Source organism: Salvia splendens, chromosome 14 (assembly GCF_004379255.2).
Source record: "Salvia splendens isolate huo1 chromosome 14, SspV2, whole genome shotgun sequence".
Classification (NCBI taxonomy): Eukaryota; Viridiplantae; Streptophyta; class Magnoliopsida; order Lamiales; family Lamiaceae; genus Salvia; species Salvia splendens.
The window spans coordinates 14,349,432-14,366,567 of NC_056045.1; positions in this window are offsets into that span (position 1 = coordinate 14,349,432).

Genomic DNA, 17,136 nt, shown 5'->3' on the forward strand with positions numbered 1-17,136 from the left:
TGGGTGTAGGAATCGTAGATCGCAAGTTTAATCGGGGGGAAAAGTGAGTTTGCTTGAAAACTTTGATAAATATGCGTTTTCAATTGATTTGTGTGAAGTTTGATTTGAATCTTTGGTGAATGATGTAAGTTTATGTGCAAACATGATTAAGAGAGTCTTATCAAGCATGATTGTGTGTTATAAGCATGAGAATTGGTGTTTGGATGATTGAGAAGGAAACCCTAATTTAGAAATTGTGTATCTGTTATCTGTGATGTTCGACCAGTAGCTTCTGATGAGTAATTGACCTATCAAACAGCCGAATTTTGATATGAAAATTTTACTGAGTAAACTTCAAGGTGTTACCTGTGTCTCGTGTGAATTTCAGCCCTTTTTTTATCTAAAAATGAATTTTTAATAAATTTTTGAAGTTGACTGCGCAAATCTGCCAGAAACTCGTGTTCTCGCCAAGAATGTTTCGTTTTCTGTTTGACTGACCAAATGACCTCCGATTGATGTGATTCTTGAACTAGATGAAAATTTGAAGTGTCTTCTGAGTCGTGTTAAATTTCAGCCTTTTTGGGCATTGGATGAATTTATGGTAAATTTTTCAAATGAACTGCGCAGTGCTGTCAGAAATTGTATGTTCCGACCAGAGAGTTTAATATGTGATATGACTGACTAAATGACGTGATTTCAGTGTGAAAATCTTCATGGATGAACTTGAATGTGCCCTCTGTATTGTGACCAAAATTTAGCTTCATATGAGGTCGGGTGAATTTATAGTGATTTTTACAAAACGGTCGCGCAGTTCTGCCAGTTTTCTGCCTTGTTAAAATGACACCTAGTTTCAAGTTTCAAAGTATTATATGATGCATGTATGTCCAAGGAACGTGTTTAAATGTTGAAATCACTTGTGATAAGTTGGAATGTGTTCGTGTGTCTTTACACCCTTTTGACGTATGTTGGGTTGGGGAATGTGAGAAAAACGATGAGAGAGAAAACGATAGGACATGCATAGTAAAATGTTGATGTGGAAGGCTGACTTGTGTTGTCATTGACAAGGGTGTTGTGTACTCGTGAACTCGAGGATCGTGAGTTGCTATAAGTTGGGTTGTGAATTTGCTAAGCGATCGAGGTGGGCTTTCTTTTCAAACCTCTTTATTTTTCCGAAAATATGATGTGGTGTTATAAGGGTGGTTTAAAGTGTTATGTCATGCCGTGATTGTTTTGATGTTGAGATTTTTGCCTGATGCCTAGTTCGTTTGAGCTTGCTCCGTTAGGCTATAGGGCTATGTTGAGATTGTGCTTGATGCCTAGTTTGTGAGTTCGCTCCATTAGGCTATAGGGCTATGATAAACGAATTCGGGTCAGAGTAGGGCCGCAAACCCTATCAGGCTGTGTACACAGAGGGGATCGTGAGCCGTCCTTGCTAGTCGGCCGGTCTCGTGGGCGAATAGTGTGGCCACACTTTCGTCGCACTATGGTAAGAGGATATGATTGATTGATTGATGTGGAAAATGAGGAGATAAATTGTCTGGCCAGACTTGGATTTTTTGTGTTCTCGTGATATTTCTTACTATATAAAACTCGAGATCACTGGTATGGATGACATAACTTATTAAAATGTTTTCGGCATGAGCCCATTGAGTACAACAAGTACTCAGCCCTGCATATTCTTTTTCTTATGTGCAGGTTGAGCGGGATGTTGCGGTGGATGTTGAGCTGGCTAAAGACCCTAGGATACGTTGTGTCGTCATACATAGGCGTGATCCTTGACTCTCCCTGAACCTTATTTATCCGCTGCTATGTTTTAAATTATGTCTTAAGACCTTAATCTTTTCATGTTGTGTTTGAACATGTATGGCGGTGTTAGGTTTAAACGAGTGTTTACGTTGTCTTTCTGAAAATGGTGTTTTCCGAGATTTAAGTTAAATGTTCGTTTTACCTTAGTTTTTTTAATATATATAGTTGTATTTCTTAAGTCAAATTTTTCCGGTGCCCTTTATAAAAGTAGGTTTCTTTACGTCTATTAAAAAAAATGACCTTAAACTTCTTTAAACTAAGTTATTTTTCTTCTTTAAGTCTTAAGTTGTTCTTTTAAACTGTTGTCCATGCATGTCGGTCACGATCGCCGCGTTTGTGCTACCCCTGGTATGGGCGGTCGTGACACCATCCCATCAACTGCTCGTGTCAGAAACGGCAGAGACGAGGGGGCATAACTCGGTAACCGCCCAAGCCGGTTGAAATCCTGCAACTGCCACCCCATATATAAGCCACACAGAAACCAACCCCTCTCATTTTCTACCTTCAGAAATGGGCTTACAAAACATCCAATACCATGTCCTCACCACTGCGAGAGGAAGAAGCCGAAGACCTAACCGTCGGAGACCAGTCGGCGAACCAACCACCACCACCAGAGGAACCACCCAGAAATCTACCGCCAATGAATCAACCACCCCCACCTCAACCCTTACAACCAGGAACCATGATATCAGCAGAGGCGTTAGCCGCGTTCCTAGGTTTGACCCAAGTCATGGGCCCTGCCTCTACCGTTAGTGGGACACCTACAGTCTCAATCCCTCCATCATCTGTTCTGGCATTCGAAATTCCTTCAACTGCCGCCCCAAACTCAACAACTCCTACCACCACAAAGCCCTCCCATAAAACATTCGTACCCCCTGAAACTCTGTTACCCTCACTAAGGCCAAACCAAGACAAGCCCCTGGATGTGAGCCCCCTTTCAGCATGCCGAGATCCAGGCGAAGACTCAGAAAGCACCGACGGCGAGGAAGAAGGAGAGGGAGGCGTGAAGGGAGGAGCAGAGGGAAGCGAGAAGGAAGGAGGGCCGATTGCGGAGACTTCTGCGAGGAATGAGGTGGAAGAGAATGCTACCAAGATGGCTGAGGGTCCGAACCTCGCATCTGAGGCAGTAAGAAGTGTAAGCCAAACGGAACCAGCGAAGCTACCAGAAGAAGCACCTCCCGAGCCAGTGGTGGAGGCAGAACCGCAACTTCCAACTGCCCAATCTGTGGCAAAAGCTTCACCGGTGATGATACTAGAACCGATAAAGAGGAAATTAGTATTAAAGGATGAACCAAAGGAAACAAGGAAGCCAAAGCTTGTGTCGCAAAGGTGTCTTGGGCGTAAGATGACCAAGCAAACGGAGGCAGCCACTGCATCTGAGGCAGTAGAGATTTCAAGTGACGAGGATAGGGACAATCCTACCAAACCTGGGGAAAATCCCGACTCGACCATTACACATAAGGAAAACCACCCGATAAATGAACCAGAAACACCTGCCCCTGCTGGCCACGAGGAAGGGACTCCCACAAAACCTGGGGAGAACCTAACAGCAACTCCATCTAAGCCAGAGGAGGAGGTGATCGTTGAAGCCCAGGAGAGTTAGCCTACTGCCCAGGAAGGACCTTCAGCACCTAAACGCCTGGAAGAAGAGTTGGAAGAAAAGAGGTATGAGTTAGAACGGAAAAGGAAGGGAAAAGCCCAAGTGCAGAAGAAGCAGAGCAGCAAGAAGGCCCGCACAACCACCACTAGGGTCGTAATCCGGGAACCAGAACAAAGGAGCCGTACACCCAAGGAGGAAGACAGTGATGAGGAGTACTGCTCAAGTAAGGAGCCCGATTCCGAGGACGATGTCTATTTGGAAGACGAGGACTACCATGAACGACAGCTGGTAGGAGATCACCATGAACTCGTCCACCCTCTGGTGGAAAGAATGGAGTACCGACGTTGGCAAGTGGAGCTCGATGATGAGCTAATGGAAGAGATGAAACACTACAATACGAAGAAGCTCCAAGACGCCTTTGACGATAAGGAAGATAGCAGCAAGCAGATTAAGTGCGACAAGGTACTCCATCTCCCTTCTTTGGATGAATTAGTTGTTCGTGAGTCGTTTCTGTCGTATGTGAGAGCATTGGGTTTTGAATGGTTGTTGGAGAATAGAGACCCGGATATACCAATTAGGTTAGCCAAGGATTTCTTTACCACGTTCAGGTTCCAAGTCACAACGAACCTGGATGAGGTTTCTATTTCCTTTAGAGTGTTCGGGAGGGAGTTGTCGATGAGTTTGATTGAGTGGACCGTAAGGCTAGGGATATGTAGCCTGGAAGAGGCCTTAGGGCCTGATGGAGAAGCAAGGATATGTAGATACCCCTGGTTTGTTCGACGTCCCGTTCTTCACCCGCACCCTCACACTCACAGTCTACATCAGGGAAGGAGTCACCCATTTCTATGCTATGGGTGAATGATGCACTTTTTATTAGCACTATAAATACCTGCAAGTATACAGAGTAGGAATAGCATAGCTAAAGGTCAGTATCAGATATCGATCACAGGAAAAGCAAACACAAATTGTTTATCTTCTACTAAAACTTAATTACTATTTGGAAAACCGGAAAATTGGAAGATTTTTTTAAAACAATTAACTTTGAAAACAAAGAAACAAGTAATTGCAAATAAATCACAGAGATAAAATTATACAGATAAGGGGAATTCCAGGGATGTACTTTCACAATTATGGTTATACAAATTCCAACTACAACACCCTAGCACAGTTCTTACCTTGATAGAATGAGTCACCTAGCTTATGTTCATGCAATGCAAACGTTGATTACGAACATTAGGGTTGTCAATCCTAAATATGTAACTTCTAGAAGCTCCTAAGACCCTTATAAAGTCCTCACTCTCAATTAACAGTGCCGTTTTAAAGGAAGCTAATTGTAGTGTCTATTAAGTGGATCTAACTCGCCAACCTCCTCTCACGATAATGTAGCAAGTTATATTAAATCATCACCGAATGTGTCACTCAAACGTGAAGTATTACGGAATAACTTAAAGATGAAACAAAGTAAGAACAAACAAATATTAAATAGTACAACGGAATTGTATAAACCAATAAAAGTTACTAACACATCCCTAGAACCCTATGAGTTTAGTTACACATGATTGAATAAGCTAAAAACATAGATTGAAGGGAAGACAATGCAGACAATAAAACCCAAAGGTTGAATCCTTGTAGCCTTGATGATCTTGAATCCTTCTTCGACTCCTTGCACAATGAAGCACTCTAACTTATGAACTCTGGAAGTATTTTGCAAAGAGAAGATCTTTTTTTATGAAGCTTTGGGGGCTATTTATAAGGGAGAAATCGCCCCTTCTCAAATAAGGAAAAGGGTTGCAGAATGTGGTAAATCTTGGAGAGAAAGAGGGCAAATTCGCTCGCCGCTTTTTCCTAGCAGGCCGCTGCACCTTGGCCAGCAGTCGCCAATAGTTGGTCTGAGGCTTCTGACCTCTGGTTGGCGGTCGCTGCAATTGTTTCAGCGGTCACCGTCCATCATCTCGTAACTCTATGGACTCTCAGTAGCGGTCGCCACGCTTTCTCCAGCGATCGCAACTTCATGCACTACTGGCTTAGAGGTCGTTGGATGCCAGCGGTCGCTGACAATGTTGCAGCGGACCGCTGGACATGTAGAACAGCTCCAGATTTCCAACTTTGAGTTTTAACTCCCTTTTTAGGCTCCAATATGCACATTTTTCACAAAATATGTCAAAATACCAAAATAGATAAAAAAAAATATGCAATTAATAGACATGTAATGCAACTTTGACATTGAAAACGGACCAAAAGATGGCCATAAAACCGTGCAAAATTCGAGCGTATCAGTGAAGTTGCGCTTCCTGCTGGCAGAGCATAATTAGGCCGGGCAGGCACAGGAGAGGAGGCAAGTTGAGCTGGAGCAGGCGGTGGCGAACTTGGCAGTGGAAAATAGAGAGACCAGGGCCCAGTTGACAAAGATGGCGGATATACTGGAGGAAATGTTTAAAGTGTGGGAAGAAGAAACAAGGAGATGGAGCTGGAACGAGCGACCAGGGAGGCCAGGACAGTGAACCACAAGTACCTGAGGAAGAAGCTGACAAAACACAAGAGTTCGAGGAGGACGTGTTTGAATCACCTGCACCGAGCCCTGCCCCGAGAAGGAGCAGGAGGAACATATGACCACCCGACCGACCAGTTAGTTTTCTTTTTAGTTTTCAGTTTTTCTTTTATTTTATTTCTGTTTCGATGTAGGTAGAATTAATTGTGTTTCAATTTCTGTGTATACAAACCCCCATTCACAACACTTAGCATATTCAATAGTCTAAGTGTGAGAAGTAAAGGGTTTGCAACTTTGACGCATGTGTGTATGTTTTCTATGATTTTGTCGTGTCCATGTTATTCTCCCACTTAGCCTATTGCATAGTCTAAGTGTGAGATGTTTTAGTTATATAGTATATGTTTTGTTATGTGTTTTTCTTGTATTTCGTCTAATACTCTCTTACTTAGCTTACTGTATAGTCTAAGTGTGAGAAGTGTTTAGACGTGGCTTGTTTTGTCCCTGTTTTGTTGTTTTTATCTGTGTGTCAGTCATACTAGCCATCCCATTTTTTCCACTTCACAGCCCATACCTGAGGGCAGGCACTAGTGAAGTAGGAGGGGTGAGATAAAGGCCAGTACGACTTGTATATATGTGTTAGTTTGTTTTTAGGTTTTTTGTTCTAGGTCCTTTTAGGATAAGTTTTTTTAGGATATGTGTTTAATGAACGGGCTTAAAACTCAACTGTTTCAAACTGACGGCGAGGGGGATTGATGGAAACAAAGCATGCTAAATAATGGAAACCGCCCCTTCTAGTAGATCCTAGTCAGTGTAGATGCAAGTATGAGAGAAAAGCCCGACCTTAGAGCCAAACACATAAGCCCTCTTAAATGGTGAGTTAAAGGCCTAAAATGGAACCACTTTCCACTAAACATAAAAAAAAGAGTGGCTGCCACATGACGTCAAGGGTGAAGTGACTGCGTGTAGCAAAGTCCTAAGGCCATTAGGAAACCCCCCCCCCCAAAAAAAAAATTCTTCCCTTTGAACCTCTTTTCTAGCGTCTCTTCCCCTCTTTTAACCCATATATAACCCACTAGCCACTGGGACTGTATGTATGGAAGGCATGAGGCAGGGAGGCAACTGACCATGAAGGTGAAATTAAATAGCCAACTAGAGAAGAAAGGCAAGAAGAAAGAAAAGAGAAACGGATCAAATGAAACACTTGGTTCCCAAAAAAGAGAAAGAGAAAAGAAGAAAACGGCCAGAAAGACATCCGACCCCAAAAATAAGAAGGAAGAAGAAAATCAAATAAGTGGCAAAGCCACCAAGAAGCCTACTGACCAGTTGAAGAAATCCAATCGAAGAAGATCAGGCCAAAGAAGGTCACCCAGCCAAGCGCCCAAGTACACACAGCTCCTCCACATCAGAGTAAAGTATTTTTGAACCTTAGAGCCTTAGGAACATCCACCCCAAACGTTACAAGCCCACGACCCCGTTATAAACCTCTAAAGACTCTTAGGAGCTACGTGTGAGATCTAAGTCTGATGATTCTGTGGTCCAGCGTATTGAGAGAAACAATCCTAACATGGTGAGGAATGAGTGATTGGGTGAATCTTATGTTGGGCCGAGAGTTTGCGTAATCTTGACAAGCGGATATACTGGCTAGGAAGGAAAATGGGGGCGGCAGAAGTTCGAGGCTGCTTAAAGCCAGATTGCACTCAACCTCAAGGGGAGGGATGGTTGAAAATATAGACTATCCCATGTGTTTTTACGTGTTTTACTTTTTGTGTTTTTCTTTCTATGTGTGTCCGTCTATTTTCTGCGTTTGTTTTCTTAGTTAGGGTCGGTCAGGGGAGTAACCAGACTAGAATTCGACTTATTTCTTTTTGTTTGTTCCTTCATGCTTGAGGACAAGCATGTGTTAAGTGTGAGCAAACATAGATCAGAGACAACAGATCAGATTCAACAAAATTGACAGTAGTGAAACACTTGAGCTAAGACATGTATCATTAATTGGAAATCAAACATAGATCAAAGAATTCATGCATGGTAAACAAGCTTTCAACGTGAACCAAGATCATTAAACTAAAATTACTGAATCAAACATCCATAGTGTGCAACATCAAACCGTAAAATGAAAGTGAACAAAACCAAAAACAAAAATTGTTTCAACGCCCCTTCTCGAAGCGAAATTACAGAACCAAAAGATAGAAGTAACAAAATGATATGTCGTATTCTAGGCATTAATTACTGGTCAGTATGATGAGATTAACATGCATTATCTGCAAGAAAGATGCCTAAGTGTGCAGGAAAAAGGGTACAAGCCAGTAGGAGAATTTCTTGTGATGAAATTACTTTTCGTTTATCTTTTGAGTTGCAATGCTTTCGTTCTGCCTTGCTTAGATAGATCTGGAAATTTAGTGTAGAATCCGCATGCTTAAGTAATAATTTATTGTGATTAAGTTATATCTCGTTTCTGTGTGATTTTCATAAGTGTTGATCGGTTAAATCTGAAGTGAAAATGCATGAAGCCGTAGTCGTAACTTCTTCTGCCATCTTGCATGTCGTGTTAGTCAGTGTAAGTAAGGATTAGTCATTTAATCGTCTAATTACGATTTAATTCCAGTTTAAGTTGTTGCATAATTTCTGTGAATCATTAATGGAGTTGATGAATTTGTTGAGTTTCTGTGTTACTTGGTGGTGAAGACAACGTCCTTTTCTGTTTTTTGGACCACCTTTTACTTTTAGTTGCTTTTTGTCCTTTACTTTTTCAGAGATCCTGCAGACTTGACAGTGGAAGCCCTGAACCCACCAAATATCTTATGTTATTCTGTTTAGCCACTTATAATAATCTTCCACTTTTCACATGCCCCAGAACCACTTTGTCTTACATATTCACGTACACAGTCACATATCGATGGTTCTCTTGCCCACTGGTCGGTAGATTAGAGGTCTTAAATTCCCTGCCTAGATAAAAACTCAACCCAAGCATGGTAGCTAACTAACCCCTTCCAGATTATCACCACAATCACAAGAAGCAAACATCCATCTCTGTGAGATTCGACCCTTACATCCACTATACTAGCCATTAGAAGTGGGTTGAGAAATTTTTGTTGATACCAGGTTTAGGCTGTCGTGACAACGACTCAGCTAGGTTGGGATATCCTCCTGATCAGTTGACCACACAACTACCTAAAACACCTGCTCTTTCACAAAACCAACACCAAACCACTACTAAACTAAACTAAACTAAACTTGGAACCAAGTGTTTATGTGACGAAAATTTAGTTTGGAGTGTTGGGAGCTTCCATTTCAACCCTAGGAGAGAGCTGCAGTATGTTGAGTGTCAAGAGCTTGGAAGTTGCCTCCTACCTCCTTCTCTATTTCCATTTATAGGAGGCGTGAGGTATTGATCCCTAGGGCAACTGTCCTTCGAAGAGTCTTTCCTACCCTTTGCCTTTGGGGATCTTTCTTGTGTGATGCTCAATCTCCTAGTCGGGTGCTCCTGTTGCATGCCATGTGATCTGACTTCAGCCGTTTGCGCAGCAAATTTGACTCCTTCTCCTTGATCCGTTCGTCCGCCCACTTGATCAGTTCATTCTTTGAATATGGCAGACTTTCACACACACCTGGCTCACATTTGTACATTAGATCACAAAATTGGGTGTAGTTTGATCACATAACACATGCATGAAACGAGTCTTATCAAACTGCTCACACTTAAACCATACTTGTCCTCAAGTATAAAAGACAAGAAAATGAAAGAAGATAAGTTTCAATGCATAGTTCTTATTTAGAAATAGAAATAAAGCATGTAATGTTAGGGTTTTGTATACTAGAAATCACCTTTCGAGTGATTGCATACTGTAAAACTCTAATTATTATTTTCCAATAAATGCAACAGATTATTTTTTGTCATAATGTTGTTATGTTTTACATTTAATGGTTGTTTATTGCATATTTAAATGTACAAGCAAACGTAACAAAGTCTAAGTCTTTGTTTTAGTAGACCGGTTGTGGGCGTTGTCCAATTTAAGGTAACACGGTCAGTTCTAAACAAAGAAAAATAAGAATTTCACAACCTAGATAGCCCTAGACTACCTATCGCGAAAGGTTGCAATGTCAGTCCGATAATTTCTAAGCCTTATTGAAATAAGATGATGTTGGTGTGGTATAGCACTGAATGGATCTAACAGTAAGACGAGTCTTTATGCTATCTACTGAAAGACGAGGTCTTGATAATTAATTTCTTAATCAATGTACGTTAGCATTGAGCATACGATATTGAGTATCTACTACTTTGACCTACCAAAGGTGTGGGTTTTTCGTCTCCCAACGATCCAGGTATATTGGGTAGTGGTGATCATTATCTAGCGGTGCTAGGATTGCTATTACGTTGAATCGTGCACGAGGAGAGTCTCGTTTGATAACATCCACAAGAGGAGCTCGAAACAAGGTTTTATTATTCAGAACCTAGCTAGTTAGAGTTTAATTACTCTATGAATAATAAATAAGAGTTTCTTGCTAAGTGCACTCTTGACGATTAAAATATGTTAATTAATTAAGTCCATAGCAGACAATAATTAATTAATGGATGTTTCTATCTTAAGCGCGGGAAATAAATTAAATGCAATTAAAGGAAACCCGGATTACTTGTAATTTCAGATTTGGAAGGCAGTGCAATATTACTTCTGTAGTGGCTGTTTCTAATATTCCAATATAAGCTTATATTAAATTGTGGGTTCAATTTAATTAGAAAAATCTAATTGGGTGAGGCCTGATCCAAATTCTTCCTTAGATCCCTGACTGGGCCCAATATGTGACTTATATAAATAGGAGAATAAAGGAGACAGAAAACACACTTTTTTCTATCAAAATTTTCGCCCCCCTCTAGAGTGAGAGAGCTCGAAATTTGTGCTTCCTCCGTGAGCAGTTTCTGTCTTCGTTATTCAAGTCCTAGTACGTTGGTGAGATTTGCCCACACAAATATCAGCGTATAGTCCGGGACACCTGTCAGAAGGTCTGAGGTCGAGTACTGAAGATCTTCACGTGGAGAAGACGCAAGCTATCTTCGATTCTTGATCGAATCAACGAGGTAATTTGGCTAACTCCATAGTATGCATGTTTTAGGGATTTTATATTCTAAAGCATGATTTTAATTCTAGTTATGAGCATGATACATGTGATAATTACGCGAATAGAATTTGTCTAAATAATCTGCTAAATAGATCAAATTTATGTGATCGGTAATTCATGCACGCTTCCGCTGCCAACCCCTTCAATTGGTATCAGAACAGGTCTTTGGCTCTGATTATTTGGATTTAAATTTTGCGAAATTCATGTATGCATGTGTTATTTGATTATGAAGCATGTTCTTGGTGTTTTGGTTATTTATTATGCATGTTAAACTCAAGAACTATCGAATCAAAGAACTTGAATTACTAGATCGTACGAGACGTGTGATCCGTCGGCGCTCGCGCCGAGGCGGATCACGCCACGCAGGATCAGGAGAGGGTTGTCGATTGAGTGGGAGCCGAGGGATCGCGGTCACGAGGCGACGCGCAGATGAGCGTGGGCTCGTACACGCAGCCGGCCGAGACCGCAAACCAAGCCAGAACCCGCGTCGAGATCGAAACGACGGAAGGTGTGGCACGGCAGTTCGACCGAGAACATGCCGAGGTGCCAAGCCACCAAGCCGAGAACCCTAGGCAGAAGGGTCAAGAGGGATGGTGGCGCTGGACGAGAGCAGCCGCGCTGTCGCGCGAACTGCTGGCCGGGAGCGCACGCCACCCAGAGCATCGGATAGGCCGAGACGGGGTCCGAGCTGGCCGAGAGCAGGCGCGCCACCGTACGCTCTACTGGCCGAGACGTCGCTCGTCGCTGGCCGAGACGCGGGGACACCCGATGGATCGATGGGCCGAGACGCTTCGTGCGTCGTGTTCCGACGACGATTTCATCGGATCTTCGTCGTTTATCGTTCGTGCGAACCTCGCACGATGAGATAACGATGAATGATTGTTTTAATGATTATTTAATTATTTTATTAAAAGATGTCATTAAAATATTATTATTTAATGGAAATAAAATCTTTTTGGAAGACTTGTCTAGATTTTAGGAATATTTTTATTATTATCTATATCTATGGAAATAAATAATATTATTTTATTCCTAGATGATATGGATGAGAATAATTTAATAGTTTCCTAATATTTATCTAGACTTTAGGAATATTTTTATTATTTTCTATATCTATGGAAATAAATAATATTATTTTGATCCCTAGATGATATAGATGAGAATAATTTATAGTTTCCTAATATTTATATATCTAAGATCCTATAAAGCATATATATGTATGAATACATTAAATAATGAAATATCTCTTCCTAATCTTGAACATGGAATTAATTTGAATTTAATTTTTCATGTCTTATTAAGAATTAAATAATTTATTTATTTTAGACATATCTTATAGTAGATATGAATAATAATTATATTCTAGAACAATAATTTCCTAAAGGAAGATACCAATTAATAAAAGATTTAATTATCCAGCAAATTAAATACCAACAAAATTTAATTAAGTCTTAAACTGCCTCAAGGCTAAGGATAATTAAAGAAAAACCATAACCCAAAATATCTAAGCTATAATTACGAACTCAATGTTTGTATATGGTCTCCACCAATTGGTCTGCAATTTATTAAGCTTTTTTTTAATATTATCGCCACCTGCACTGTGGGGACAATAATCCTAAGAAATAGCAAGTTCATATGGCGGACTTCTCAAATATAAATGGTATGAACTAGAATGTGGTTTCCAATATTATCGCCACCTGCTCTGTGGGGACAATAATCCTAAGAAACTACGAGATTCAGAAGTCCACACAGGATTTATGAGATAGCTTGATCTTGTTAGCAGCACATAATCATTGTTATGGGAGAGTGTTGTAGAAATGAGATTCTGTAATGCGAAATTCGGTGGTCTTGCTTATGCAACATTAGGCGGCCATGCCACTCTGTGGTCTCTGGACTATTTGTCGGTGTTGTGACCAGTAAAATTGTAAGATTTTAATGCGTATTGACTTCCTCTGGAGGGTACAAAATTTTAATTTTACAGTTGTAAGATTTTGAAGTGTAATTCTAATCGTCACAATGTCGTTCAATCCTCTTTCTGCAATTCTCAAAGAAAACAAACTCGAGGGCCAAAATTACATAAAATGGAAACAAAATTTGGACATCGTTCTTACAGCTGAAGAGTACAACTTTGTGCTCACAAGGCCGCGACCTCCAGTACCGGCGGCTAATGCTGCTGTAGGACTCAGAGATGCACATAGAAAGTGGCATAAGGCTAATGAGATGGCTAAGTGCTACATGTTGGCATCTATGTCTTCAGTACTCAAGCATCAGCATTCTGCCATGGAAACTGCCACAGAGATTATGCAGAATCTCAAGAATCTTTTTGGTACTCAGAATCGAACGGCTAAGTCTCAAGCCTTTCGGAGTATCATGTCGAAGACAATGAAGGAGGGCTCGTCTGTGAGGGACCATGTCCTTGAGATGATCGGCCACCTAAACCAGATTGAGGTCTTGGGAGGGACGATCGATCCCGAGTCCCAAGTGACAATCATCCTTCAAAGTTTTCCCCCTAGCTTCCAGCAGTTCAAGCTCAACTTTGAGATGAACAAAAGGAATTACACCTTGGCAGAGCTGTTGACTGAACTTCACTCGGCAGAGGACCTCATGGTTCAGGCTAAGGCTGCCATGATGACTTCGGCGCCTCGTTCCTCTAGCTTCAAGCCTAGCAAAGTGGCTAAGGGAAAGAAGAAGAAAAGGGCAAATAACAAGCCCTTGGGGAAGTGTTTCAAGTGTGGTGTGAAGGGGCATTGGAAGCCAGACTGTCCTAAAAGGGGCAAGGCTACAGGTATGCACCAAGCTCTAGTAGTCGAGTCATGTTTGGCTTCGACATCTACTTACACTTGGGTTATTGACACATGAGCTACTGATCATATTTGTTTTGATCCTGACTTAATGCAGGTGACAAGACGGCTACATGATCGTGAGATCGAAGTCCAGCTGGGCGACGCTACCAAAGTGGCGGCCGTTGCAGTGGGAGACATTTATTTGCGTTTTAGTACTGATAGATTTTTTATTTTGAAGAATGTTTTGTTGATACCTTCTTTTAGAAGAAATTTAATTTCAGTTTCTAAATTGGTTTTTGATGGATATTCGATTTCTTTTAATGACAACTGCGTTATTAAGAAAGATGGTTCTTATATCTGTCGTGGTATCATGGAAAACAATCTGTACACAATCACTTCTACACAGTTTAATAATCGCAAATCAGAACTCAATACAACATCGAAAATTTCAAAGAAATGAAAGGAACCTTCAAGTTCAATGAACGAAAACGTACTTGTGGCACCTTAGACTTGGTCATGCCAATGAAAGGAGGATCCATTCTCTTGTTCAACAAGATCTTATCAAAGGTCTAGAGGAGGAACCTTTTCATAAGTGTGAGTCATGCTTAGAAGGGAAGATGACCAAGAGGCCTTTTAAGGCTAAGGGCAATAGGGCCAAGGAAGTACTTGAGCTCGTTCATTCCGATGTATGTGGACCAATGTCTACGGAGGCAAGAGGTGGTTTTTGATACTTCATTACATTTATTGATGACTTCTCGAAAATTGGATATGTCTATTTGATGCGTCACAAGTCAGAGTCTTTTGACAAGTTTAAAGACTTTAAGACTCTTGTGGAGAAGTATCATGGAAAGAATATCAAAAGCCTACCATCTGATCGTGGAGGCGAATACCTCAGTGCCAAATTTTTGGACTACTTATCGGAGTCGGGAATTGAATCCCAACTGACTACGCCGGGCACGCCCCAACAGAACGGCGTGGCTGAAAGAAGGAACAGGACCTTGTTAAATATGGTTCGATCAATGATGAGTTATGCACACCTGCCTATTTCGTTTTGGGGACATGCCTTGCTTTCTGCAAGCCATATTTTAGACAATTTACCATCAAAATCCGTATCTAGTACTCCTTATGAGTTGTGGACTGGGCGCAAGCCCAATCTAGCACATCTCAAGATTTGGGGTTGCCCGGCTCATGTATTGGAAAATGATCCAACTAAGCTAGGATCAAGGACGGAGGTATGTTTGTTTATAGGATACCCTAAAGGGACGAAATGTTATGAATTCTTTAGTCTCCGAGACAAGAAAGTCATTGTGAGTACTCACGCGACATTCTTAGTGGAAGACTATATAATGAATCATAATCCTAACAGTGAAGTTGCTCTTGATGAGCTAACTTCTGTCACAAGTTCCATTAACCAAGAACAAGTACCAAGTGTACAAACAATTCCCGAAACTTCAACTTCTACTCAAAATATTGTAGTGTCGCACCGCAGTGGGAGGGTCTCATATGAGCCCGACGGATACATTGGTTTGGGAGAATCTATGGATCACTCCTCGGACAACAATGTATTAGATCCCTGGAACTTTGCGGAGGCGCTGGCAGATGTCGATCATTGCGAATGGGTGAAAGCAATGGATTCAGAACTACAATCTATGATAGACAAAGACGTCTACGATTTGTCCGTCCTACCTGAAGGCTGTACTTCCATTGGGAGCAAGTGGATATATAAACGTAAATGTGGACCCGATGGACGAGTTAATGTCTTTAAGGCAAGACTAGTGGCCAAGGGGTATACCCTAAAGGAAGGCGTCGATTATGACGAGACCTTCTCCCTAGTGGCCATGCTCAAATCGATCCGGATACTATTGTCTATTGCAGCTTATATGGGTTGGGATGTATGGCAGATGGACGTTAAGACTGCGTTTCTAAACGGCGGTCTTGAGGAGACCATCTACATGGAACAACCCGAAGGATATGCCATAAAGGGCAAAGAACACATGGTTTGGAAGCTTAAGAAGGCCATTTATGGCCTCAAGCAAGCATCTAGATCGTGGAACCAATGTTTCGATCAATCTGTTTGCAAGTTTGGATTTGAAAAGTGCCCAAGTGAAAGCTGCGTGTATACGAGAGTTGATAAGGGGAATGTAGTGTTCTTAGTATTATATGTAGATGGCATTCTTCTAATTGGAAACAATAAAAAGATGTTGTCATCAGTACGAACATGGTTGTCGAACCAGTTCGAGATGAAGGATATGGTAGACGCGGGACACATCCTTGGGATCAAGGTTCTTCGGAATCGAGAAAAGAAGATGTTGTGCTTATCTCAAGAACCTTACATCAACACAGTACTTAGTCCTTTTAGCATGCAGGATGCCAAGAAAGGTTTCTTACCTTTTAGACATGGCATCCATTTATCTCAAGAGATGTGCCCTAAAACGCCGTCTGAGATACAAGCAATGAGAAGGATTCCATATGCTTCGGCAGTTGGAGGTTCATGTATGCTATGCTTTGTACTAGACCTGATATTTGTTTTGTTGTTGGCATGGTGGCAAAATATCAGTCGAATCCGGACCAAGGACATTGGACTGCCGTAAAAAACATACTCAAGTACCTTAAACGGACTAAGGACTATGCTCTAGTTTACAATGCAACCGAGCTCTGTCCTTTGGGATATACTGACTCAGACTTTCAAGCTGATCAGGACTCGAGAAAATCTACTTCAGGATATGTGTTCACCTTAGGAGGTGGAGCCGTAATTTGGAAGAGTGTGAAGCAGAAATGCATCGCGGACTCGACCATGAAAGCCGAGTATGTGGCCGCTTCGGAGGCTGCAAAAGAGACTGTATGGTTCAAAAACTTCCTTATGGATTTAGGTGTGGTTTCGAATCTGCCCAAGAGCATCATCATTTATTGTGACAATTCTAGTGTTGTGGCGAACTCGAAAGAACCAAGAGCTCACAAAACGAGCAAACACATAGAGCGGAAGTATCATATCATCAGGGATATAGTGCAGAGATGAGACATACAAGTGGTCAAGATTGCGTCAGAGAACAACCTGGCAGATCCTTTTACAAAGGCTTTGGCGGTGAAACCGTTCGAGTGCCACGTTGAAGGGATAGGAGTTCGAATCATTCAAGACCTCAGCTCGTTTTCAGTATAAGTGGGAAAAATTTAGACGTGTGCACTACCATTTTGTATACTCGAAAGCTGTTTTGAGTATAAGTGGGAGATTGTTAGGGTTTTGTATACTAGAAATCACCTTTCGAGTGATTGCATACTGTAAAACTCTAATTTTTATTTTCCAATAAATGCAACAGATTATTTTTTGTCATAATGTTGTTATGTTTTACATTTAATGGTTGTTTATT